General features: G+C 39.0%; 1 protein-coding gene and 1 long non-coding RNA gene across 10 annotated transcripts in view; one reads left to right on the top strand and one right to left on the bottom strand.

Moving 5' to 3' along the window:
• The window catches only part of LOC105483388 (sidekick cell adhesion molecule 1), a 960,109-nt gene that overhangs the window by 887,955 nt on the left and 45,030 nt on the right, over window positions 1–27,124 (bottom strand). For 2 of the 7 annotated variants that reach the window (XM_071095423.1, XM_071095421.1), the window contains exon 1: window positions 5,798–7,118. The exons of the other annotated variants lie outside the window; for them this stretch is intronic. The gene's annotated coding sequence lies outside the window, so the exon portion shown is untranslated. Of the gene's footprint in view, window positions 1–5,797; window positions 7,119–27,124 lie in introns of those variants that run through there. 7 annotated transcript variants of the gene reach the window in all.
• LOC105483383 (uncharacterized) overlaps window positions 17,617–27,124 on the top strand; it is a 52,045-nt gene continuing 42,537 nt past the window's right edge. For 2 of the 3 annotated variants that reach the window (XR_011622635.1, XR_011622634.1), the window contains exons 1-2: window positions 17,617–18,068; window positions 18,273–24,989. This is a non-coding gene — a long non-coding RNA (uncharacterized lncRNA). The remainder of the gene's footprint in view (window positions 18,069–18,272; window positions 24,990–27,124) is intronic. The other variant, XR_003018425.2, reaches the window with a different exon arrangement.

The raw sequence follows: 27,124 nt of genomic DNA on the forward strand, positions 1-27,124 counted from the left end.
CTGTAATAAATGATGTTGACTATTAATTTGCAACATACCTTTGACTAGGTTAAGATGGAAAATACTTTCCAATCCTTTCACTAAGGGATTTTCTCTTTAGAAGGGATAGATGTTTTGTCAAGTACCTCCCTAACATCTATTGAGACCGTATGGTTTTCCGTCACTGACTTGTTCATAATTTGAATTACAGAGAATTCGACTTGCAATTTTTCAACTTTGCAGTGCGACCCACACAACCATTCTGTTTTTCACTTTCACTCTAGTGTTCAATAAATTACATGAGACTTACAACACTTGATTTTAAGACAGGATTCGTGTTAGGTGATTCTGCCCTTCTAGACGAATGTAAGTGCTCTGAGCATGTTTAAGGTAGGCTAGGCTATGATGTTCAGTAGGTTAGGTGTATTAAATGCATTTTCAACTTACAATATTTTCAGCTTACGAGTTTATAAGGACATAGCGCCACCGTAAGACACAGTACATCTGTATAGGAAATTTCTTAATACTAAGCAATCATTCTTAATATTGAGCAACAGAAGAAACTCTACTTGACGTTATTTTTCAAATTAACCACTGGATTTTAGTTTATAAAATTACAGTTTCAGCATCAAAAGCCTGCATTTTTCTTTTTCCTATGTCTTGTATAAAGTATTTTAAAATTGGGAATATAAGAAAAAGACTAAAGAGAGTTTCTACCATGTGAGAATTTAGGTAACTCTGGCTTTTGAAATAAAACCCATCACCTTTACACATTTGCAATTCAGCCAGTAAAGCCTGCCATGCATGCTCTCCTACACTGTGTGCTCTCTTCCTAGGTTGGCATTAACGTTTTCCTTCAGCATGGATCACTGAGGATGTAGTCAGCTGCAAGTAACAAACTCCAACTCTCACAATAGAGAAACTGACCATCTCACATAACAATAAACCCACACGTACAACAAGTTATAGGATTCATTTTGGGGGCCCAGTAACGTTCTCAAAGCTCAGGGTCTTGCTCTCTTTCTGCTCCGCCCTCCTCAGGTATTCGATCTGTTCTCACGTGGGCTCCCTCCTAGTTACACAAGGGTAAGAGGCAATAGGGTGTGTTTTGAAGCACAGAAGTTTTCCATTTTGATTAAGTTCAACTTATCGGGCCGGGCGCGGTGGCTCAAGCCTGTAATCCCAGCACTTTGGGAGGCCGAGACGGCGGATCACGAGGTCGGGAGATCGAGACCATCCTGGCTAACATGGTGAAACCCCGTCTCTACTAAAAAATACAAAAAAAAAACTAGCCGGGCGAGGTGGCGGGCGCCTGTAGTCCCAGCTACTGGGGAGGCTGAGGCAGGAGAATGGCGGGAACCCGGGGGGCGGAGCTTGCAGTGAGCTGAGATCCGGCCACTGCACTCCAGCCTGGGCGGCAGAGCGAGACTCCGTCTCAAAAAAAAAAAAAAAAAAGAAAGTTCAACTTATCGTTTTCCTTTTATTGTTTGTGCTTTTCATATCATATTGAACAAAGCATTTGCCTAGCCCTGGATTTTTAATTCTCTAACTGTAACGTGGGCTACATTTTCTGTGGAATGACCCAACTTCCTGATCAATTGTGTTTGGCTAGCTTGGGAGCCTTTTCTGCTACCCACCAGTCACAGGACGCACACAAATACATCCCAACCTCCCAAAACATCAGGAGGCTGTAGACTTCACGCTGCTCCAGCCTCTCCCTTCGAAGTCAGAGACATAACCTAAAATCGAAGAGTGGTCTCCTTCATGGATGAAACTCCTGTTTACGTAGCTTTTAAAGGGGTGAATGGAACATAAATGCTGTTGTTTTACATCTGAATATAGTCTTTAAACTGTATGTTAACTACGTAGCTGATGACAGTTACTGAACCACAGCCTTACAGACTCCTGACATTTAATAGACAAGATACCTGAGACAAACCTAACCTGTGTTCCTTCACAGCCTGCTCTATCTCATGGGATTGTTTATCCTGAAAATGCAAACCCTTTGCAAGGACAGGTCTAAGTAGAAACCTCTGCTCGTTAATTTTGGCCGGTTGTCAGGGTTTCTTATGCTATTTACTCACACTCTCCTGCAGTGCAGTCAATTTAATTGTGGTTTCCCAGATGACTTCGGTTTCCTGCTCAGGAACTCCTCTTGGGTGAAGGATCCATTATCTGTCTCCCAAGTCTACCTTTCGAATTTATCTATTTTATCTTTTTCTCCTCTGCATCCTAAGAGTGTCCAAGTTTGTCATCCGTACTCCTCTTCTATTTTTGGAGATCAGGTCTTCTGATTTTCTGAGTAGGGATTTTAAGTCTCATTGCAGTTTTTGTTTCCTCGCATTCTTTTATTTCGATCAGCTTTTTTGTTTGTATGTTTCTGTTTTCATCTGTCTTTTCCCCTTAGGGCCCCCAGTTTCTTCTTTTCCCAAAGTCATGTTTCTTCTTTTTAAGATACCAGATTTATCCTACATTTGTTACCTGTGTTTCACACGTAACCATTTTCAGAGAGATACACTGTCCTCAAAGTCATTCTGTCCTTCCCCTGCATTCTGGAAATTTTTTCCTAAGCCACATGCTCGGCGTTTTGACGAGGAGAGTCCCATCTACATCTAATGTTCCTGCACAGGCGGGTAACACATCCCTAGTTTTCTCAAGATCCACTAAATACTAGCACATTTCTCCCTTTCAGATTTGAACTTGTAAATGAGATGTGTTCTCCTCTGAGCCTGACTAGTATTGTGTGACATATATTCCTTTCGATGCATGTGGAGGCAGGATAACTCTTCCTGCTCTGAGACTCGGGCACTCTCGTCATCTGTCACATGTACCGTATGTTGTACATGAAAGACGAGGGTGCATGGCTCCTCCTCCCTGTTCCAAAAGCTCTTAAGTGATCTGCAGTTAGGGGTGGGTGTACGGCACCATTAGCACCTCCCTCTGCCTCCTGCTGCGGGGCTGCATGTTGGAAGTTTGGATTTTGAAGTGAAAGTGGAGAGAAAGGAGCTAGTGGAGACAGAGGAGGAGCAGGTGAGGGACCCAGGTACGAGTGGCTCCACAGACTGGGAATGACAAATTTGTACCACTCAGCATGACCCAAGGCCTCCCAAAGCTATGCACACTGTGTAAATGAATTTTAAAACATGTCCTACCTAGCATGGGGCGTTTGTCTTGTTCTAGTTCAGAGAATAGAACATGTGCTATATAGTCCAAGACCATTCGCAATCTGTTTCACCAGCCATATTGAAGAACATTCTGCCCAGATCTTGGCATATGGCAATTTGCTTTACGGCACAACTGCTGGACGTTTTCACGAGAATTCAGAAGCGGTGTATCAGGCCCAAGTAGTCCACCATCATGTTACTCCAGAAATGTCAAACATAACAGTCTGTTTCCTTTTTAAGTGATTATATCATCTTCCACCGTTTTAATTGGACTCAGATTACAGGCTGCTCCTGTGCATTTAATGCTTCTTTTTATAAAAGAAGAAATTGCTTTTCCACACCACTGTGAAGTCAAGATACAGACTTATAAAGAACAACTGACTGCAACTGTTTTCTCTGTCCCTCAGGGGTTAACATTTGTGTAACTGTCTCTCTTGGTTGGCACACCCTGTGCTGAAGAGAAAGAGCCATCTGCTTCACCGTCTGAAAAACACCACTTGTCTGACAGTCCCCTGCCGGTAAGGAGACTGTACTGAAAACCTACGTATTCATGAAACCTATTTAGTTCTGAGGGATGAACAACCACTCTAATCAAAACCGTACTCTCCCAAGTCAAATATACATCTTTCCATTCACAATCATGTCTAAATGTAAACTTTAACTTAGGCCGATGTTCATACTATTTATTATGGCTCTGAATCCAGGTGAGTCAAATAACAGTAATGATACATTTTAAAACCAATATTGATTTTAGAAGTCCTTTTCCCTTGATAGTTAGAAACAAACTGCCACGGATACTCACAGGCTGCCTGTGCCTAGGGCGCTGTGCTCCCAATCCGCACCGTACGCCAACAGTGGCTAGGTGCCGCCCTGAAATACCCACTTTCTTAAGAAAGTGAAATACTGCATGCCATAAATGCACATATTTACTTTTAGTAAGTGAAAAATCTACCACACACTTCATGGGTTAGTTTTTCATTATGAAAGAAAAGCAACAACTTCAAACCTTCAAATTAATTTACGTAACTTACTCCAAATGGTTACATTTAATTAATTTATAATAATTCTTTAAAGTCAACTCTTCAGTAACATAAATGAAAACCTGAGGAAACATTTTGTACTGTCCTCTTATACACAACATCCTATTCTTCAATAGGAGATGTAAAAGAAAGAATAAATGTTGATTTCAGGAAGCTACTCTATAATTGGGTACTTCTTAATACTTTTTCCCTGGATCAGAACACTCTATAAGAGTTGGCAAGCTTGCCCTATAACAGGCCAGATACCAAGTATTTTGTTTTGCAGTCTGTATAATCTCTGTCACATCTACACAGCTGTCATTGTAGAGCAAAAGTGACCATAGATAGTACCTATGCAAGCATGACTGTTTCAATAAGAATTTACATTATTGGTGGGTGCAGCGGCGCATGCCTGTAATTCCAGCACTGTGGGAGGCCGAGGAGGATAGACTGCTTAAGGAGTTTGAGACCAGCCTGGCCAACATGGTGAAACTCCATCTCTACTAAAAATATAAAAAATCAGCCAGGCATAGTAGCGCACACCTGTAATCCCAGCTACTAAGGAAACTGAGGCATGAGAATTGCTTGAGCCTGGGAGGCAGAGGTTACAGTGAGCCAAGATCACACCACTGAACAACAGCCTGGGCAACAGAGCAAGACTCTGTCTCAAAAAAAAAGAAAAAAGAAAGAAAGAAAAAAAGAAAAATAAAGAATTTACACGATTACTGACACTACTAACTGGGGCAGGAGGAAGCAGCACATGCAAAGACAGATCCAAATCTGGGACTACACAATTTCACAGAATTATACAGCATTCCTCGCTCTTTTACTTATATAATATACAGGAAGCAATGTTTATATTATTTAATACCAATGAAATGTTCTGTGTAATAGCTAACTCTTCTTCAGTTTCTAACACATGTCACACACGGTTCTAAGTGCTTTGCGTTATCTCATTCAGCTCTCCTACTGGCCCAGCAGGTTTGGAATAGAGTGGGAAGACAGAGGTGGCACCAGACAGTATCCTGATGCTTCTCACTTCTAGAAGTGAAAATGACAAATGGGCACATAAAGGTCCACAGGGCACTCACCCGACAGGCTCTCAAAGTCCCAGTGTTTCCAGTGGGTCTCCTCTGTTACTGTCCTCACAGGTTGCCCCTTTTAATTGCACCATCCCATGATCCAAACACTTCCATGCTGATTTTAATTATAAAATTATCATTTTCACTCAATCCCCCTACTCCATACTGATTGCTCTGCTTCAAAACCATGAAAATTAGATGGAAATACCAGAGTAAGAGATAGGGGATTTGAAATCCCTTGGAGAAAAATGTTTCCCACAAAAGTATGATGGACAAAATATGATTTTTAAGTGTTCATGTTAACAGCAGCCTAACGGGAGAACAAGTATCTTTGATGTCAACAGCAGGAACTCAGCAGATCCTGTTTGTGGGGAAAGAAGAAGCTTGAGAACACTTTCTTCTCTTTGTAACACCTAGAAATTATCATGACTTATATAACTGGCTCAACAATATTTAACTCAACTTTACATATGTTATCGGTTTCAGATTTCTTTATTCACAGATGCCATTATTACTAGGACTAATTTTAATTGGAAGACAATAATATACTTACAAAAATGTGACAGAACTCCTTATTGCAGATTGTTTTCTCTTCGAATTATAACTTCTGCAATAAGAGATCTGATGATGTGCTGGCACCACTTGTTCAGTCTTTCTGCAGTGTTCATCCTTACAGGGAATAGAATCAAGCTGCATCAACACGCAATAAGTGGAAATTTAAGAATGTTCTGGTTATTCTAAGTTTCTAAAGAAATCATTTTCCTATACATTCATTTTGAACTGCAATTTTGTTATAATAGCTTATATGAAAACATCAATAAGACCTAATCATCATCTAAACAATACACTGAATTCCCTGGAGGTACATGGCTCTATTAGCCAATTTTACAGTTAAGGCAACTGGAATTAGAGTAACTCAAACCAAGAGCAAGGAAGCAGACAGTTAAATAGGTCGAAGAGTTAAGTTATAAGTGGTCTCGACTCCAACTTAGCGGACTATAGCACCCAGAGCACATCTGTCCACAGACTATGGAAATTCATCACAAATACAGAAAAATTAAAAGAGCATAAATGCAATTCTACAGAAATAATTAACATCACTAGGCACTTATTTTACAAATGGCAAGTATGGGATAGATGAAATGCTGGGAATGGCACTCTGTGGTTTTCTAGTATTGAGTGGGAAAAGAAACCAAAGTAGGACCTGGAATGATGCCCTGTTTGTGACAGTTGGCTTGAAATATAGTCAAAAAAAGTGAGCAGCTAGAGAATGCAAACATAAAAAGTAATTCCTAACTTTTCTATTCTATTCCTTTCTTTCCTATACAAAAGTAATTCCCAACTTTTCTATTCTATCCATTGTGAAACATGTACCTAAAGATCCAGATCACATGAAATTACAACAAAGACAAATTACAAATATAAAAAAGATAAATTCTTTGAAACTCGTTCCTGGCAAAAATAAAATAAAATAAAAATAAAATAAAAAATAAAAATAAAAATCATAGGCAAAGTCAAAAGACCAATGACAAACTGGGAAGTAACATTCACAATTTATCTTCCAAATAAATAATCTTCCTTCCATCTTTAGAAATAAAAACAACAGGCCGGGCGCGGTGGCTCACGCCTCTAATCCCAGCACTCTGGGAAGCCGAGGCAGGCAGATCACGAGGTCAGGAGCAAGACCATCCTGGTTAACATGGTGGAACCCTGTCTCTACTAAAAATACAAAAATTAGCTGGGCGTGGTGGCATGTGCCTGTAATCCCAGTTACTCGGGAGGCTGAGGTAGGAGAATTGCTTGAACCCGGAAGGCAGAGGTTGCAGTGAGCTGAGATCACACCACAGACCTCTAGTCTGGTGACAGAGCAAGACTCCGTTTCAAAAATAAATAAATAAATAAATAAATAAATAAATAAATAAATAAATAACAATAATTATCAAAAATCCAATATACAAATAAGCAAAAGACATGAACCAACAGTTGACAAAAAGACAAAAGTCTTTAAATGTTTTTAAAGATGTTCAACTATCCTCATAAATGTAAATAAAAACTACACTGAAATAGCACTTCTCACCTATCTGACAAAAATCTGCTCTCGTGACAAGCCTCAGAAGAAACTGAAAGTCGCAAACACTGTTGATGAAAGTACAAAATAAAATCCCGAAAAAGGGGAATTTTGCAGGATCTAATAAAAGTACACATGGCAAAATTACCCAGTACTTAATGCAGCTGTAAAAAGGAGTGAGGAAGATCTCTATGTGCTATTATGGAGTAATCTCCAAAACATATTGTGAAATAAAAAAAAAAGAAAGGAGGAGAACAGAGAACATAGACTACTACATTGTGTATGAGAAGGAAGAAAAAGCAAGTACTTTCTTTTACAACAAAAAAGTAATAAAAATGTTCACCTATAGGGGGATACTGGGAAGACTGAAAACAGATTGACTTCGAACCTATTTATAGAGAGAGAAATAATTAAACCAGAAATTGAAAACTCAGAATTAGAGAAACAGAAATAAACCACTATTAACATTAAATCGGTAAAATATCTACACAGAAAAAAAAGATATGAAGAGACATTTTTTTTTGAGACAAAATTTCATTCTTGTAGTCCAGGCTGGAGTGCAGTGGCACGATCTCGGCTCACTGTAACCTCTGCCTCCCAGGTTCAAGCGATTCCCCTGCCTCAGCCTCCCGAGTAGCTGGGGTTACAGCCGCCTGCCACCACGCCCAGCTAATTTTTCTGTATTTTTAGTACAGACGGAGTTTCACCATGTTGGCCAGGCTGGTCTTGAACTTCTGACTGACCTCAGGTGATACACCTGCCTTGGCCTCCCAAAGTGCTAGGATTACAGGCGTGAGCCACTGCGTCCAGCCCGGAAAAAAGGCTTGAAGAGACTTCTAAACTCAGTGTTCTGTCTCTACATCCTCAGTAGTATATATTGAAAGGACTATGCCCTTTGGAAAAACCTGCAAGGAAATCTTAAATTTTATTCAATAGTTTTAATTTTAATACAGCAATTTTAAAACATTGTATGTGTATTGTAAGATAAAGCAAATAAGTAACTAAGTTGATGTCATTAAGAAATCACTATTTTCAGTGTAAGAGAAAATGAATAGAAACATATAATGAAATAAGGGGAAGAACTTCTCTTCTGCTAAATTTGACTTGAAAACATTAATACAAACTCAATTATTTTTATTTCTTAGTTCTGACCACTGAAAGAGTTCTGAAGCAATGGCCTCCTATTGCAATGGTACCCAAGATCGTGGTTTTCAAATTATCATTCTCCCCTAAAAGGAGCCAAAGTTTCTTGGAGAAGAGGTTCCAGGTGTTAGAAAAGCACAAGATGAAAAGTGACTTACCCAAATTGAAAATGAATACAACTGAGATACATGTCCACTACCACCATACTGTAGTAAACAATCTACTCCTAGATGAGGCACTCCAATTTACTTTTTTGTTTTGCCCTCTTCACGTGCAATGGTTTTACATTACACTGCAGAAGTTGTGGCCTCATATCAGCAAGGTCACAGGATATAAGACAAAAACTCCCATATGCTAGCAATGAAGACACTGACACCAAAATTTAAAATACCACACTACTTACAATTGCTCCAAAGAAAATTAAGCTCTTAAGTGTAAAGCTACTGAAACATGTACAGGACTCATATACTGAAAACTAACAATGCTGATAAAAGAAATCAATGATGTAAACAAATGCTGAGACATACCATGTTCATAAATTGGAAGACACAACAAAGATGTCAATTCCAAAATTAATCTAAAGATTTGATGTAATTCCTACCAAAATCTCAGCAAGATTTTTTCCTAGATACAGAAAAGTGTATGCTAAAATTTATCTGAAAAGACAAAGGAACTACAATAACTAAAACAATTTTGAAAAAGGAAATAAAGGGACAATCATCAGCCTGCCTGATTTCAAAACTTATTATATAGCTGTAGTAATCAAGACAGTATATTATCAGCTGGGGGACGGGTACACAGATCAATGAAATAGAACAGAAAATGCAAAAACGGATAAAAAAACATGTCCAAGTGATTTTTGGGAGCGATGCAAAAAAAATTCAATGGAGAAAAAATAGGCTTTTCAACAAATGGTGCAGGAGAAATTGCATATCCATGGGTTTAAAAGCAAAAAAAGAACCTCAACCATATACAAAAGTTAACTCAAAATGCGTCATGGACTTTAATGTGAAACATAAAACTACAGACCTTTAAAAAGAAAGTAACACAGGAGAAAATGTTCAGGATCCAAGGCCAGGCAGAATTCTTAGCCTCCACAGCAAAAGCATGATCCATAGAAGAAAATATTTATCAATTTGACTTCATCAAAATTAAAAACTTTTTCTATGCAAAAGACCTTGTTAAAAGTATGGAAATATAGTCTACAGAGTGAGAATATATTTGTAAGCCAAATGTTCAGCAAATGCCCAGTATTTAAAATATATAAAGAACTCTTAAAATTCAACAGTGAAAAACGATCCAGTTAGAAAATGGATAAAAGACATAAAGAAATGTTTCACTGAAAAGGATATACAGATGACAAATAAGCACATGAAAAAACAATGCTCAACATTAGGAGAATGCAAATTAAAACCAAAATAAGGTATCACCACATATCTCTTAGAATGGCCAAAATGAAAGATAATGGTAACACCAAATAATGATGAGGATGTGAAAATGGATCATTCACACACTTCTGGTGACAATGTAAAATAGTATACCACTTCAAAAAAGGTTTCTTAAACCAGGGGTCCCCAACCCCCAGGCCACCAACTGGTACCAGTCCGTGGCCTGTTAGGAACCAGGCTGCACAGCAGGAGGTGAGCAGTGGAGGAAGGAGCATTCCCGCCTGAGCGCCTCCTGTCAAATCAGCAGCAGCATTCGATTCTTAGAGGAGCGCAAACCCTACTGTGAACTGCACAGGTGAGGGATCTAGGCTGCATGCTTCTTGTGAAAATCTAATGCCTGATGACGTGAGGTGGAACAGTTTCATCCCAAAACCATCCACACCACCTCCCACCGCTGGTCCATGGAAAAATTGTCTTTGATGAAACCAGTCCCTGGTGCCAAAAAGGGTGGGGCTCACTGTCTTAAACAATAAACATATAATTAACATATGAGCCAACAACTGAATTCCTAGGCACTTATCACAGAAAAAAAAGGGTACACAATAAAACCTATAGAGAAACGTTTATAGCAACTTTATTTTACCAGCCAAAACATGGAAACAACCCAGATATCTTTAACAGGTGAATGGTTAAACAATCTGCGGTACACAGTTTCTAAAAAAGAAATGAACTACTGAAATACATAACAATCTAGATGAATCGTCAGGGAACTATGCTGAGCGAAAAAAAAAAAGCAATATCCAAAGTATAATTCCATTTATATAACGTTTTTGAAATGATAAATTTATAGAAATGTAGAACAGATTCGTGGTTGCCGAGCAGTGTGGAAGAGGAGAGATGGGTGTGGCTATAGAAGGGCAACATGAGAGATCCTTGTGGTGATGGAAATGTTGTTTCTTGACTATACAAAAGTCAATATCCTAGAGGTGACATCACTCCACATTTAACAAGATGCCACCACAAGGGGAAACTGATGAAGGGGGCAGAGGATTTCTCTGCATTATTTCTTATAACTGCGTGTGAATCTACAGTTGTCCTAAAATAAAATTAAGTGGATATTTTTAAGTGACTGAACTACACGGAAATGAAATGTTTATCATCCTAAAATTATCCAAGTTTTTCTCAGAAGTCTAATAACACACACATGGAAAACTATAAAAGTATAAATAATTCCAAAAAGTACCTTTTACATGGAACATGAAAATGTCTTCAGGGAAGAAAACTGGTTGTATATTCATTTAATTATCAACAAATATTGTTTTCCATTTTCAATATTATGTCACACTGCAAAGTCCTGGCTTACAAAGTAAATACAAATTAATTTATCAAAATTAATTTTCAATCTTGTACATTTCTTCAGAAGTTTGAAAAGAAAAAAGTAATTATGTTTTTAAAATTTTTTTAATATTTTAATGAGGCTTGTAAAGATATAGGAAAAACTATGGAAAATTGGCATTCCTTTAGATATAGTAAATCCAAGAATAATTATGAATTTGGTGCTGTAAAAATTTTCTTCTGCTATATATTTACGATTAATCACCAAAATACTAGTCAAATAAGAATATTACCACGATAACAAAAAGGGAAGATTCAAACAGGTGTTACATAAATCCTTTCCAAGAAAAGTCTTCAAAAAGATAGTCTTTAAAAAGGTGAAAGAAGTCTGCACTTACACTCAGCTCACACGTGCATGTGTGTACTGTACACACTGTGGTAACTGGCCACCTAATGCCTCAGGGATATATAGGGTTCTCCCAGGGTTGATTTCATCCAGATTCTACAGTAAGAGTTATTTATCACAGCAAAGTCCTCAGATCAAAATGCTATTACAAGAACTAGGTCCCTTCACTCAGAAAAATTATTTTTCTTTCCTTTCCTTTCTATCCTGCTTTAAAATCACAATAATAAACTTTAAATCCTTTAGGTCTGGGAGTTTTGCAATAAAGCGCGGTGCCAAGACATAACTCAATGTGGAGAAAATGAGGACTGCCACTGAAAATTTAATCTGCTCCAAGATAGATATATAATACTTAAAAGAGATTTTTTTAAATTGCCAGGTTGTGCATATGGCTTTACTTTCAGTATTATCCATATAGCACTTTAACCATCTTGGAAAATTCACTGGTTATTCTTGATTGATTGAGAATAGAAACGCACCTATACTGTGTATGGAACAATTGTTATTTCCTCCCGCTAATAAACCTGCAATAAATGCCCTATTTCATGTGACCAAAGGTGATTTCTAAGCCAATAGTTCTAAAAAGGTGGCAGCCATGGGGTAATTGATCAGGCACCATACCTTGCTCTTATTTCAAACTGCTTACTAAGATTTAGAAATAATTAAAATATAAACCAACGAGAGAGGGTAAAACTGTAGATTTAAATGTAGAGTGAATCAAAGGGCGGAGAACAAATAGAGAAGATGTGGGAAACGAAGAGGAGAGAGAAGAAAGAAACCCAAGGCAGGGAGACACACTGGGAGGGGAAGAGAAGCCAAGAGCAAGAAGTTGAAACAGAAAAAACAAGAACCACAGTTACCAGAAGGTGGGACAGGAAAGTGGAATAGAAGAACAAGTAACACAGAGGTCCCACGATAGAAATGCAAATATTCTCACCATTAGTGTTTAAAAATTTACTACCAATTTCAATTCGGGTTTTAAAATGAACGTTTTAAGGGACAGGGTCTCACACTGTTGCCCAGGCGCGAGTGCGATCCTCCCGTTTCAATCTCCCAAAGTGTTGAGTTTACAGGCGTGAGCCACCACACCCGACCATAAATAATTGTAATATAGAAAAAACTACAGCATCAATTGCATATATTTTCTAGGAATTTGTATGTGTTTAAGATGACTTAATCATCAATACGGTTTTTAAAGTATAACAGTTTGTCACTTTAAATTTCAACCAAAGGGGAAAGATGATGGATGTAACTGCCAATGCACCATTTTGTTTCTTCAGCACATATGCTAAAAATGGCGATTGGAGGCCTTACTATTCAAACGTGTTGAATAACCCATTGATATTCCATGCCAAATGCATCATATGACACATAGGCAGTACTAGTTCCAATATGGAAATTCCCCGAATTATAACTCCTCCCCTCTTTCCCAGCACTCACAATTACATAACAGAGTGGAGTCGTCTCTGCCTCTGTGGGAGGGGGGACTGCTAATACAGTCAGAATGACAGAACCAACAGCTTCTCACCCAGTGCCCCAGGATCAGACAGACCAGGTGACTGGGATAGTGACAGCAGTATTGGGCCAAGGTAACAAAACCTGGGACAATCAACCCAACACCAGCTTGTCATATATTCCTAAGAAGTTTTAAAACACCTGGGAAAGAAACATTTGTATCTTTCAACAGCAATTTTCAAGTTATTTCTATCGAAAATATCAATAAACCTAAGGAGGCCCAATATTAACAAGAGAATCCACTCCCCCCTAAACACACACAAATTCAAATAACACTTCATTCATTAACATTATAAGCCTGGCATCTGAGTGGGACATCCCAGAGCTATATTTGCATAATGATATTCTGTTAAATCTAATTGCTTTAAAATACCCATTGTTCTTTGCACCTGTCTGATGAGAATCCGCCTCAGCAGTTCCTAAAATCTAGATAACTTAAGAGCTTAATTCAACAGATTGCATATAATTCAACAGATTGTCAAGCACCTGTTGTGTCAGGCACTTGGCCGGGGCTATCCAAGAATATAGTTAGTAGTGTGACTCCTGACCTCTTGGAGCTTACATTCTACCACTGAATAAGAAAACTAATAAAAGTGGTTAGAATGTTAAAGCATGCTCTGGTCTAAGAATGCTGAAGGCCTTGAGATAAGAGGAAAAAAAACTTCTCTTCTCCTGTCCCTCATGTTTTGCAGCTTACAAAGATGACAGCAGAATGGCAGAACCAGAAGCAAAACAAAGTGTTGTAATATTTTGCTTATAAAGCTTCTTTGTATGTCTGTTGCTGTAAATAAAGTCAGTAACTCCAAGGCAAGGTGGATGCCTCAAGATTCATTCAGCCATACAGAGCCTTCTCCATTTGCCCTAAGACTTCACGGGTCACGGGTACAGTAAGAATTCCTATCTCCAGGCCTTTATTACTGAACATTATTCCTTTCTCCAGAATGCCCTGGATAGTTGAATCCCCCAAAAAGTCCCACAACACCTGAAGATACTGTCTCACAATTACTGAACTCCTGAAAGTGAGGTTCACAATTGATACAGCTCGAGCGTCCTCACAGCGTGCCACCCAGGAGCCCAGCATCTCCTGGAGTGGAATGTCAGCACTAAGGGACCAGGTGGTGATCCTGTGGTGGGGACAGACACTTTAGAGGAGGTATCCAAAATCTTTATCTGAATGCATCCCTGGCCAGGTATAGAAATGCTCATCACAAACAAGCAAAAATAGACAACAATCAAAAAATTTAAAACTAAAGGCCTAGCCTCTGGGATTCTTTTAATAATATAGCCTGCTAGTATAGCTCCTAACTTGCCACCTTCCCTAAGGTATTGGCCGTATTTCTCAATTCTGTATGAAACAACAACAAAAAAAACATAACCTCAGACAAAAAGGGAATGTATTCACCATGCAAGTGGGAAGCCCTAGCATGGAGGACATCTACCATTCCAGAACCCAGATTCCTCGAGTGCCATCAGGCTCAAGCCTCCAGGCTCTGCTCCCTGTGTGTGCTACATTCTGCTTGGTGCCAGGAAGGCGGCCACTTGGCAGCCCACACACCACTAGCAATCCAACCAGAAAAGGCAGTCTCTCCCTGCTACTCCTACAGAAAAGCACCAAATGGGACTCCAGTTGACCTGGGGGATCACACGCCCATTCCTTGAACTAACGCTGTGTTTCCAAGGTGATGCCATAAGGTTCTATGAGGAAGAAAATGCCAGAAACAATCCCTGAGGAAACCAGCATAACTTTCAGAGTTCTTAGGAAAACAGACTGAAAACCAGGGCTCTGATTAAGATGTTCTTGGGAAAAAAACTGCACCAATGTTCCAAACCATGCCCTAGAAATGAGTTTACCCTATTCCTCTCCATAACAATCATTTAACACTATTTGAAATTGAAAAGAGGAAATAATAGTTAAAATGTTTAACATGTTTATCAAATGCTTGAAACCCACTTCATTCTGCCTCCATCTAGGACACATTCTTATTTGTTATAGCACAAGTGTATATAAAGGTCTCAAATTAAGTCTTCCAGGGGATGACTGCCAAATGGATTCATTCTCAAAATCAATATCAATGCCCAAAGCTGCTACAACCTTCAATCCTACAGAAAATTCTAGCTGCATGGTAATTCCTGAAAGCACTTAACTCTATTTCAAGATGGCCTTTATAGAAAAATTTTTGGAGACCTACCTTAACTTATGCTGTAAGCGTGAACATTGTGATGATGGCTGACTCTGGGCACACTACCTATGGTTTAGCCCTGGTCTCCAAGCAGCAGTGTCAGGGGGTGGGGTGGGGGGAGGCAGGGGGGAAGAGAAAAAAAAAAAAAAACCAAGAAAAAAAAGAACGTTGTAATGATTAGCTAATTGCAGCAAATATTTGCCCCTCATTAAAATAACTTCATATTAAAACAAATTGTCAGAGATCACCACTTCTAGTACAAGAAATGAATGAGGGCTGGGCGTGGCGGCCCATGCCTCTAATTCCAGCACTTTGAGAGGTTGAGGCAGGCAGATCACTTGAGGTCAGGAGTGCGAGACTAGCATGGCCAACATGGTGAAACCCTGCTTCTACTAAAAATACAAAAATTAGCCGGGCATGGTGGCATGGACCTGTAGTCTCAGCTACTCAGGAAGCTGATGCAGGAGAATCACTGGAACCCAGGAGGCAGAGGTTGCAGTGAGCCGAGATCCTGTCATTGCACTCCAGCTTGGGACACAGAGTACGTCTCTGTCCACCCCCTCCCCGGCAAAAAAAGAAAAAAATAAAAATAAAAATAAAAAATGACTGGGAACAGCTTATATGTCAATCCATGAACATCATTAATGATTTAAAGTTTTATTATGCTACATCATTTATGTTACTATATACTTTTTATATTTTTAAAGCAAATGTAATTTAGAACTACATCTACCACACATAACTAAGAGCCTGCAAAGGGGAAAATATGCTTAATCACAAATCATGAATCCAATAGCAAAGAAAGTTCACAGTTTATTGCTTGGTTTTTTAGAAGATACTGTCACTGGGGACTTCGTTTCTGTGTCAGGATCAAGTCATGGGAAGGAGAAAAGTGGAGGGAGGTGAGGGCCTAGGCAGGGGAAAAAGCAGAACGGGAGGCCCAAGACTGGTGAAGAAGGGGACTGGGCTGGGCGTGTGGCTCATGCCTGTCATCCCAGCACTTTGGGAGGCCGAGGCGGGAGGATTGCTTGAGCCCAGGTGTTCAAGACTGGCCTGGGCAACACGACAAGACCCCATCTTTACAAAAAAAAAAAAAAAGCGCCAGGTATCGTGGCATGCACCTGAAACCCAGCTACCAGAGAGACTGAGGTGGGAGGATCACCTGAGCCCAGGGAGACTGAGGCGGGAGGGTCACCTGAGCCCAGGGAAACTGAGGCTGCAGTGAGCTGTGATCACACCACTGCACTCCAGCCTGGGCAACGGAGTGAGACCCTGTCTCAAAAAAAAAAAAAAAAATCAAAAGAGGGGAGCAAGAGTAAAAAGACAGTGAAATATAAAATGCCAAATTCCTTAAGACTGTGAGTGTGCACATATACATCAACAACAAAAGCATCCAGAGTCTCTAAAAGATTAAATTATGTGACTTTACAAACACATGATTCCAACAGGAAAAGAAAGAGATGCTTAAATAAATTAATGCGGTCAAGCAGGTATTTTTCTGATGAGTTTAGATTTTTAAAGGAGATGTTTAACAGAAAGATATATCTTTTTTTTTTTTTGAGACAGAGTCTCGCTCTGTCACCTAGGCCAGAGTAGAGTCGTGCAATCTCGGTTCACTGCAACTTCTGCCTCTCGGGTTCAAGCGATTCTCCTGCCTCACCCTCCTGAGTAGCTGGGATTACAGGCATGCACCAGCATGCCCAGCTAATTTTTTGTATTTTTAGTAGAGATGGGGTTTCACCATGATGGTCAGGCTGGTCTCAAACTCCTGACCTCGTGATCCGCCTGCCTCAGCCTCCCAAAGTGCTAGGATTACAGGCCTGAGCCACCGTGCCCGGCCTCAGAAAGATATATTATTTGTATAAAATAATGCAGGGATCTCTAAAATTTCTAAAATTCCTATCAGGAAACAATGGCAAAATAAAACCAGGTTTGCAAAAATTGAAAAAGTTTCTCTTAATTATATTATACTGTAACAAACAATTACAGACAACACACTTAGTTCTATACCTACTTTCTTGGTCAGATAAAATTATCTTCGGAATACACACAGAAAATAAACATTGGAAAGAGAAAACTGAAATCCAACAGTAAACAAAAATAAAGGAGGGGATCTTAGATTGTCCAAATACACTGCAGCCTCCCAACTCGTATGAATTATAATACAGAGACTTGGGGATAAGTTCATAGAACACCTGCCTCAATCTTCAAAGAACGGTAACAAACACGAGGGCTTCCGGGAGCTGGCAGCGTCCTACTTCTTGATCTGCGCAACTGCCCAGATGTCTGTTTTACAGTTGGTTGAACTGCACATCTGCTTTATGCACTTTGTTATATTTCACCACCCACCTCCCCCCTAAAAAAAGAGGTTAAATCTAAAAGGTACAGGATGACTGGAGAAGGGCAAGCACTGTCTCAATTTTCCAAAACTACCGATATTTATATTTACTATGAATCCCTAGCAAGATTCTTACAAGAAAATAGCTTGTAAAAGCTAATGAGGCTGACATGGGAATTCATAAGATACAAGGCTGTGAAACTTCCTTTTTCAACCGTGTTATCTGTCGGGAACTAGGGCCTATAAGCACTATGAGATGTCTATTTGTTCAGCGCAGTCCTCATGACAATGGGGTGAGAGTGGAGGACAAGCTGGAGAAATACCATCAATGCTGGAACATGATCTAACTTTGAAGAGAGTAAAGAGAACGAACAGCAGGATCAAGTTCACTCTAGAGGGAAGACTCTGCAGACGTGCTGCAAAGTTCTATGCCCCGACCTCTCAACATCTGAAGGTAAGAATATAGGAGGCATAAAATAGCAGGTTTAATGGGTAATGAATTTGGGACTAATAGATGAGTTTAGAGGCTATTTCCTGAAATTAGGATCAGAAGCCTTTGTTAAAATATAAACTGCAACGACGGGTGTCTACAGGAATAGATTTGCGGGTGGAAAGTTGAGGGTATTCCCAGTGATGGCTTCTATTTCTTCTGTGAAAGGCACTGTGAAGATGGAGGGAACAGGGGACTGAGAAGAACGGGGAAGATCTAAGAAGCTGATGCAAAGAACGGGTAAGAAATCTAACTGGAAACACAACATAAGTATTAACATTTAGATTTACAAATGGCAGCCGGGCCCAGTGGCTCATGCCTGTAATTCCAAGCAACATGGGAGGCTGAGGCAGCAGAAGGATTCCTTGAGCACAGCAGTTTAGAGGCCACGGTGAGCTATGATCGCACCATTGCACTCCACCCTGGGCAACAGAGCAAGACCCCATCTCTAAATAAATAAATTTGCAAATCGCTAATGGGATATTTTCACAATTTTCTTCAGTGGATAGCTACATTTTAAAAGTAACTCCATAATCTCTGTGAATGACGCATTTGTATTTTAAGAACTTTAGCTCTAATTTCAGAGAATATTAACAATTTTTAGATACAAGACATTCTGAAATCTTCAGTTACTTTAACAGAAAAACACCTTGCTGCAAATTTTAATAAAGTATATCAATGGAATTAACAAATAACTTGACTAAGAAAGGACTAGATTTGGCCAGATACATCCCACCCCAATTTAATCAAAGAAAATGAGAAAATAAACTGTAGCTTAATTATAATCATATAATTAGAGCTTCCCCACAGACACAAGAAAGTAAACCACTTTCACATGTAGTGAGTGTTGGCTGGTGGATTATTTTAAGCATCTATTGTTACACAGCAGTGAGGCCTCTTTAACATGATCAAGTATGTACAGTTTAAGTCCAATCATTTCCTTGGTTAGCTGTTTCATTCTGTTTTCATTTTGAGATATTCAAGCACAATCTAGTCCATAATATTTTGCCTTTATCCGTCAGGATATATTTGTAAAAGGGCAGAAGTTAACATATTAGCTAGCAAGGCTATTTAAATAATCTACCCGAGACCTATAAAGTCAATATTAATTCCCAATGAAACATAATTAACTTCTGCGATTTAATAAATGGGTAGCTTTGATATACATGAAAAAAATGTAGACTGATTACAGTTGAAAATTTTCTTTCAGGAGCTATTAAAACCACAAAATATGCTTACAATTGGAATGTTAAGACAGTTAACTTTGACTTTTATTATGTTACCTATACTTTTTTCACAGAAAACTCCAGAATAATCATTGGTACCAATGAAAAAGTATTTCAAACAACAACTTTTTCCTTATATTCAACTTTCCAGACATAAATGTAAGGCATAAAAAAGTCACACTGGTTTCTAATTGGTTCATAGCCCTGTTTTTTTATTTTTTTTCCCCCCTTTGACTTAATAATCTGAATGCTGGTTAAATGAAAAATGGTCTGATATGTGGCTATGGAGCCCGGTTCCAACACGAAATGTGCTCCTTGAGCAAGTCAGTTACCTCACTAACTTTCACCTCCAACCTCATGAGATGAGGACATGAAGACATACAGAAAGAATCTGCATGGAAACTGACATGCAGGACATGCTCAAACATGGGAGGCTGCTTTTTCTAGTGATCTTCTGGATGAAATCTACAGATAATGGTCCTTCACCAGCAAAAGGAAGCATGCTCCCTTTAACCATGAACTGTATCATCCATGTATGTTAATCGAGTCATCAATAGTTTCTATTCATGACAGGGGAAATATCATCCCTTGTAATAGGTCTGGCTTTGACAGGCAGCTTCACTAGTCATTCAGAAATAGACTGGGTAAACTGTTACAGAAACTACACACAGGGCATTGCTAATAAGAGCTACACATTACTTTTCCAATTTTACAAAGAGCATAAACAGAGAACATATGCCATTCTAATAATTCCCAGGAGTGGTATAAATGTAACTCGGCTCATTTGTGTTTTAATTTTTTTAGAAATTATGGTTACTTCAAAAATTGAGAGTCATGTGAGTTCCTATGTTCAGTATATTTTATAAACCCAAATATGGGCTAAGGTTATAGCAACTTTTATTCCAAATGCCATCAATTTTCAAAATAACCCCCAAGATGAAAGATACTCATCGAAGTTTGTAAGTGGCTATCCAGAATTAAGTCAAGCACTTTAAGAAAAGGACAGTAAAAAGGGATATAATCTACTTAATGGTTCTTGAATTCTTCCATGCCATTACTTACACCACTTACCTATCTATCCTCTACTTACAAAAGGGAACAATAACAGGAGACAAAATAGAAATAGAATTGCTGCAGGGAAAAAAAGCTAAATTGGGATAATACAGAAAAAGTACTTTAAAAGAACTAATGATACGAAGGGATATGATCACCAGAAAAACATACATATCGACCAAACATTTCACATACCCTTTACGTCTTGTTTTCCCTCAAGACAGACCCTAACTACAACAAAGTATTCCCATGTAGAGCTTGTTCCAGCATCTATGATGTGACAAATTATTTCTTCAACTTGGTGTCCGTTCTGATTTAGATTCCCACTCTTCAAAAAATACAGGCCAGAACTCATTTCCTTAGCAGACACTGTGAATACCTCAATGTTTTCACGCTCCTCAAAACTTTAAAAAGAGAAGGGGGGGGGGGAAGCATTTCCCTAGGTCACCAACAATCAGTAATAATCTGAAAAAAGGAAAAATCTCTTCTTTTTCCTTCAGGAATGGAAATGGGAAGGAATGGTAAAACCCCAAACAGTGCATCTGTGAGAGCCCATGAGTGGCTCTGTTATTAAACATGGAAACAGAAATATCTACTTCAGCTTGTCTGAGCCTCAAATTTCCTTAGGTGTCCATCTAAGAACACCTAAGTATAGGCACAGCTGGTCTATCAGCCTCTAAATAAAAACAGGAGCCACAGCCTGTGAACTAAGCTCTGGATGTAAATCTCGTGCTTTCAGTAAATCCACAGACCTCTCATCGTGGCACACCCTCCCTGCTACGAGCAGGAATAATCTCTTCCCCCATTTAGCTCAACTACTTTCCTAATCCCACGTACATGATCACTAGCCTCCTAAGAAGAATTCTCAAAAATACTGGGGATCTCGGGAATGTGTATCAAGTAGTTGGATATTAAAAAAAAAAAACTTCCAAATCCTGACAATTTTTACAGTTACTAGGGTCAGAAGTACAGTGATTTTGTATTTAAGTGATAGATTTTTCCATTTTGTAAAACTTTTTAAATGAAACTTTTATAATTATATATTTATATATTTATAAAATTATATATTATACATTATAAGAAATATATTTCTTAATTTCTCAAATACAAGGATTTTCCTGTTATCTTTTGGTTGATTCCTTCTATAATTTCATAAGAAAAATACATGATTTTAATCATTTGAAATTTATCAATACTTGCTTTATAGTCCTATATGTAATCAATGTCAGATGTTCCATGTGCTTGAAAAGAATGGATTATATAGGAACTGTAATATTCTGTGAATGTCCGTGAGGTCAAATTTGTTAATTAATCATGTTCTTTAAGTCTTCCATATCCTAAGTTTTCTGCAAGTCGTATTATTCAGAAAGGTATGTTAACTTCCCAGTAGGATTGTGCATTCAGCTATTTTTCTTCTGTTTCTGTATATTTTTGCTTTATATAATATGTACCTATATCTGAACTGAACCTTTTACCACTGTACAGTGATCCTCTTCATCTCTAATGCCTTTTGCCTTGATTTCTATTTTGTCTGATATCAACATGTTATACCAGCTTTATTTTGCTTAAAGCCTGAAATATAATTTTCCATTATTTTGCCTTCTGTATCTTTGTTTTTAGATACGCTTCTTGTAAACCTAGTATGTCAGATGTCTTTAATCCAATCTGACCTGCCTTTTAGCAGAATCCTCTAGTCTATTTACATTTATTGTAATTACTGACACCCGGATTTATAACTATCATGTTATTGTGTGCTCTCTGTTTTTCCTGCCTCCTCTATACTCTCTTTGTAGTAGACAATGGTGTTAAGGTCCATTTTCTAAGTTTTCTCCTTGTGTTGAGTAATATCAGTAAGTTGTTAGATAAAATGATTCACCAACTTTTATTATTTATATGTCTTAATATAACTTGCCTAAATTCTCATACTTCTAGTTGATAGCAAAACACAGGACATAAAATCTTTATGAAATTACAATACAACTACCATCTGGTCTTTAAGATTAACCAACCTATGGAAGTACAAGGCTGTCCATTAAAAATGACAACAGTAGGCTCTCAGAACTGCTGCAGCTTAGGCAGTAACCAAGCTGCTTGCACATTTTTTCTTCTTCTGGTTTTATCCAATGAAACTAAGGTATATTATCACAAAATAGATATCTACTTATATATGTAGTATCAAATATTATCGATGCTTGGGGCAACCAGGTATCACTAATTATGTTTACCCTATCATAATTCTCCTTTAATACCCAGCTCAAAATAAAAACCAGTTAAAGCCGAAGTCTTCAGAAGCTAAACGGTGTCATTCCACTTTTAATGGGGGGAAAAAACTATTTTAACAGTCCTACTAATTTTTTTAAGTGTTACACAAACGATCACACTATAAGATAAATCATGAAAAGTAAACAAGCCAGTACAAACCCTAGCATCATGACACAGTAAATACAATATTGGTGACTGCAGAAGGAAAAGATGAGACATCACCAGGAAAAGGTTTTCCCAGACACCTCACTGACTGGTGGTTCGAGGTAAGATCATTAGCCCTGAGGCCCAAAGGCTCTATCACGGTCTAGAGTTGATCAGGAAAAATGCTTCAGGGCAAAGTTAAAGACAATCAATTATAAAAAAGCAAAATGGCATATTATCAGTATTATTAATTTACAAGAAAATAACCACCAAGAAGACTGAATACTGAACTCCTCTGGTCAATGTAATCTGTCTCACTAGATAAACTACACTAGAGAACAGATAATAATCAGATATGTGCTGAGTAAATTTGGAATCACAACAAAGGGATTTACTGGTTTCAAAAGTTCATGGCATCACACTGCATCCATTTCCATTGTGAGAATATGCCTGCCTTAGGATACGGTCCCCAAATAAATAATGCCTACATAAACATTAATAAACTTTGTTTTTTTTTTCCCACACTCACTGTTAAATGACAACTTTTTTTCCTATGTGGCACATCCATCCTGTTTTATGATAGACTGAATGTCACCCTCTCTCTCCTTCTTAGATCCATTATATACTGATTGACTTAAAATGGTTTACCTCTCCTAAGCCAAACTTACTGTTATTAGGTACCTTACCCATCCATCACCAATAGCATGACCTTTTGTTATCATGCTACATTAAAAAGCAGGCGTAAATGTGAGAGGCACAAAGTCCCCAAACTTCATCCTCCACCTGCTACTTCATCAAGAGTCCAACACTGCCCAAGGAGTAAACCTTCTGTAACTACCAATCCAGGATGTGGTCTATAAGATACACGTACTCTTAGGCCGGGCACTGTGGCTCATGCCTGTAATCCCAGCACTTTGGGAGGCCGAGGCAGGCGGATCATGAGGTCAGGAGATCGAGACCATCCTGGCTAACATGTTGAAACCCCACCTCTACTAAAAATACAAAAAAAAATCAGTCAGGCATGGTGACAGGCACCTGTAGTCCCAGCTACTCACAAGGCTGAGGCAGGAGAATGGTGTGAAACCAGGAGGCAGAGCTTGCAGTGAGCCGAGATGGTGCCACTGCACTCCAGCCTGGGCAACAGAGGGAGACTCAGTCTCAAAAAAAAAAAAAAAAGAAAGAAAGAAAGAAAAAAGATACACGTACTCTGGCCCAAAAAGGCAAGTATGACTTCAGAGTTGCCTTGCCTGTATCCTTCGCTTGCTTAATCCTCTGCCCCCACAAGGCTGGTCTCCCCAGAACACAGGCCTAGCCAGCTCCTTCATGAACACTGTGTTCAGTCACTCAGGTCCAACAGTCAAGCACAGTTCCATCCAACAGTAACCTCCTCCCTCCCCAGCCCCATTCCCCTTCCGGTTGGAGGAGCAGGCTTCTTTTTCAGATGACTAACTCCAAGAATGATGTTCTCTTTAAGTGATAACGAGCCATAGTCTAATAAGGGTGAGACTCTGCTCTTCCCACAAAACCACAGCCCTCATAAAGTCAAAGGTATACATCTAAATAGGGTATTGTATGTATTGTTTTTGTTGTTGTTGTTGTTTTAAACTGCAACCGCAGGGCAGCCGAAGGCAATGGGGGATTGAGGAAGGAGGCAGCAAAAGTAGGAGAGGGGCAAGAATCCAGAAGGGAAATGAGAACGACAAAACCGAAGTGCACTTCAACATGCTGCTGCCAAAGGGGTAAAAAGGAGAAAGTGCAGACCAGTCACATAAATGCCACAGTGACATGCATAAAAACATGAGGGGCACACTCCAGGGACAGAGCCTGACAACATGACAAGCTACATGGCATCAAACTCTTTCATGTGACAGGCAGCTTTTCACATGTGCATCTTAAGACTGGAACTTCCTATAGATAAACCTTATGGAGTCAATAAAAGCAAAAGCCAACCTCTATTCAGTGTTTGCCGCCATGTTCCAGGCATAGTACTTGGCACTCTTTATCATTTCATTTGATCAGCTTGGAAAGTCCTCCAAATGACTATTTTTTAAAAAATAACAGCTCACTTTTTGAAAAATAACTTCGACTTTTATTTCAGATTTGGGGGTACATATACAGGTTACATGGGAGTACTGAATGATGCAGAGGTTTGGGGTGCAGACGATCCCATCGCCCAGGGAGTGGGCATAGTACCCAACAGGTAGGTTTTCACCGCACTCCGTCTTCCTCCCTCCCGCTCTAGTAGTCTCAAGTCTCTATTGTTGCCATCTTTATGTCCATATGTACGTACGCGACGGTTAGTTCCCACTGACAAGAACGTGTCGTTTTTGGTTTTCTGTTCCTGTGTTAATTCACTAAGGACCTCCAGCTGCATCCACCTTGCTGCAAATGACATGATTTTTTTGTTTTTTATGGTCACATAGTAGTCCATGATGTATATGAACGGCTCACATGTATTGCACACTTACCTTCACGACTGTGAGTCAGGTACTGGTATTAATCCAGCTTACAGTGGAAAAAGCTGAGTCAGAGAGGGTAAAAAAATTGCCTAGGATCACACAGTTATCAAGCAGTGAAGCCAAGAATCAAACCCAAGCAGTAAACCTGGGCTATGCATTAAAACCTAAGTGCATGACCATTGAGCTTTGCTGTCTCTGACGTAAACAGCGTCCCCACTTTAGAGATGAGAGCGATTTAGGGAGGTAAACACACAAAGGCCTCACAGAAGTGCAGGGCTGAGCTAGGACCTGAATCCACCTAGTCTCTGTTATAACACTCCTCTCATTGTGGAATTATACATATTTAAGTACTTATGAAGCAAGATACTTACATTTAAAGTGAATCTCCACTTATTTTCAAGGGCTCACTTCACAAGAGGAAAAAAAAAACATAGTGTGTTTGTAACTGGCTAGACACTAAGCCACACTCTAGTGCATTAATTATTCCCTGGGAATTAATAAAGTACTTAAGAAACTTGTATTAACTCTTTCAGGCCACAGGGGTACCATTCAGTGAACTGAATTCTTAATCTACTAAAATGGTACCCGGGAGGTTCGGAAGAACATAACTTCCTCTGAGGGCATGGGGAGAAAAAACTTGTAAAGCCACTTAGGAATATAAACTAAATTCAGAACAAAATTAAAAACCAAGCTACAGGGAAATACTGTTCTAGTGGATTAGCCTCTGGCCCTAAAAATTTGTCAGAAATGAAACACGGAGGTTGGAAATATCGAGGGATCGCAAATCACCTTCGACGGCACATTTGAGCCCAATGGCTAGGGCCCTGGAGCCTTGACTGCAGTAATCAGAAAACAGGTAAAAAGTTACTTTGTTCCAACTTCATCAGGTACTTCTCGGAAAGGCATAGTAAGGGCAACAGCTTTATGACATCACCAGATATCCAACTGGTATCCAACATATCTTCCCATTTTTTTCTTGCGGCCTCCTCACCTGGGGGTTCTGACCTATCAGCCTGTCTGCCAGAAATATTCCTCCCACTGTTCCATAGTGGCAGCACATCACTAACCACAGGTCTCCAGCAATCTAAATCTTATTGCATGTGTTGTATGCTCAAGACACTATAAACACTACTAATGCAAAATTAGGCTCTTTCACCTATAAAAATATTGCTCCATATACTAAAGCATATAAGATGTGTGTCAAGTATTGTCAGAGAACTACAAAACTGCTGAAAGAATATTTTAAAAAAAACTAGTTTGTGCAACTGGAAAAGAGTTCTTGGAAGAAGTGGCATCAAGTTCAACTCCACTTACTAGGCTAACATCTGGATGCAAGAGGCAGTGAAAGGAAGCAGAGGGAATGGCATGGGCAACCCACAGAAGCACAAAGATGCAAAGTCTTTTAGGGAACAGCAAGAATTTAACTGTAGACTTTAGTGTATGAAGTGAAACTCTCCAATTAGTTTAGTAGAGGAGGAGGAGAATAAATAATTCTCTAAGGGCTGGGTGCAGTAGCTCATGCCTATAATTCTAGCACTTTGGGAGGCTGAAGCAGGATCACTTGAGCCCAGGAGTTCAAGACCAGCCTGGGCAACATATCAAACACTGCTATACCAAAAAATATATATATATATAAATACACACATATACATATATACACACACATATACACACACACATATATATATACGTATATACATATACACATATATACATGTATATATACACACATGTATGTACTTGTATATGTGTATATACATATATGTGTATACGCACATATATACACATATACATATACACACACACACACACCCCAAAAAAAAAATTAACCGAGTGTGGGGGTGTATGCCTGCAGTCCCAACTACTCAGGATGCTA

The sequence above is a fragment of the Macaca nemestrina genome, chromosome 4 (genome assembly GCF_043159975.1).
Source record: "Macaca nemestrina isolate mMacNem1 chromosome 4, mMacNem.hap1, whole genome shotgun sequence".
Classification (NCBI taxonomy): domain Eukaryota; kingdom Metazoa; phylum Chordata; class Mammalia; order Primates; family Cercopithecidae; genus Macaca; species Macaca nemestrina.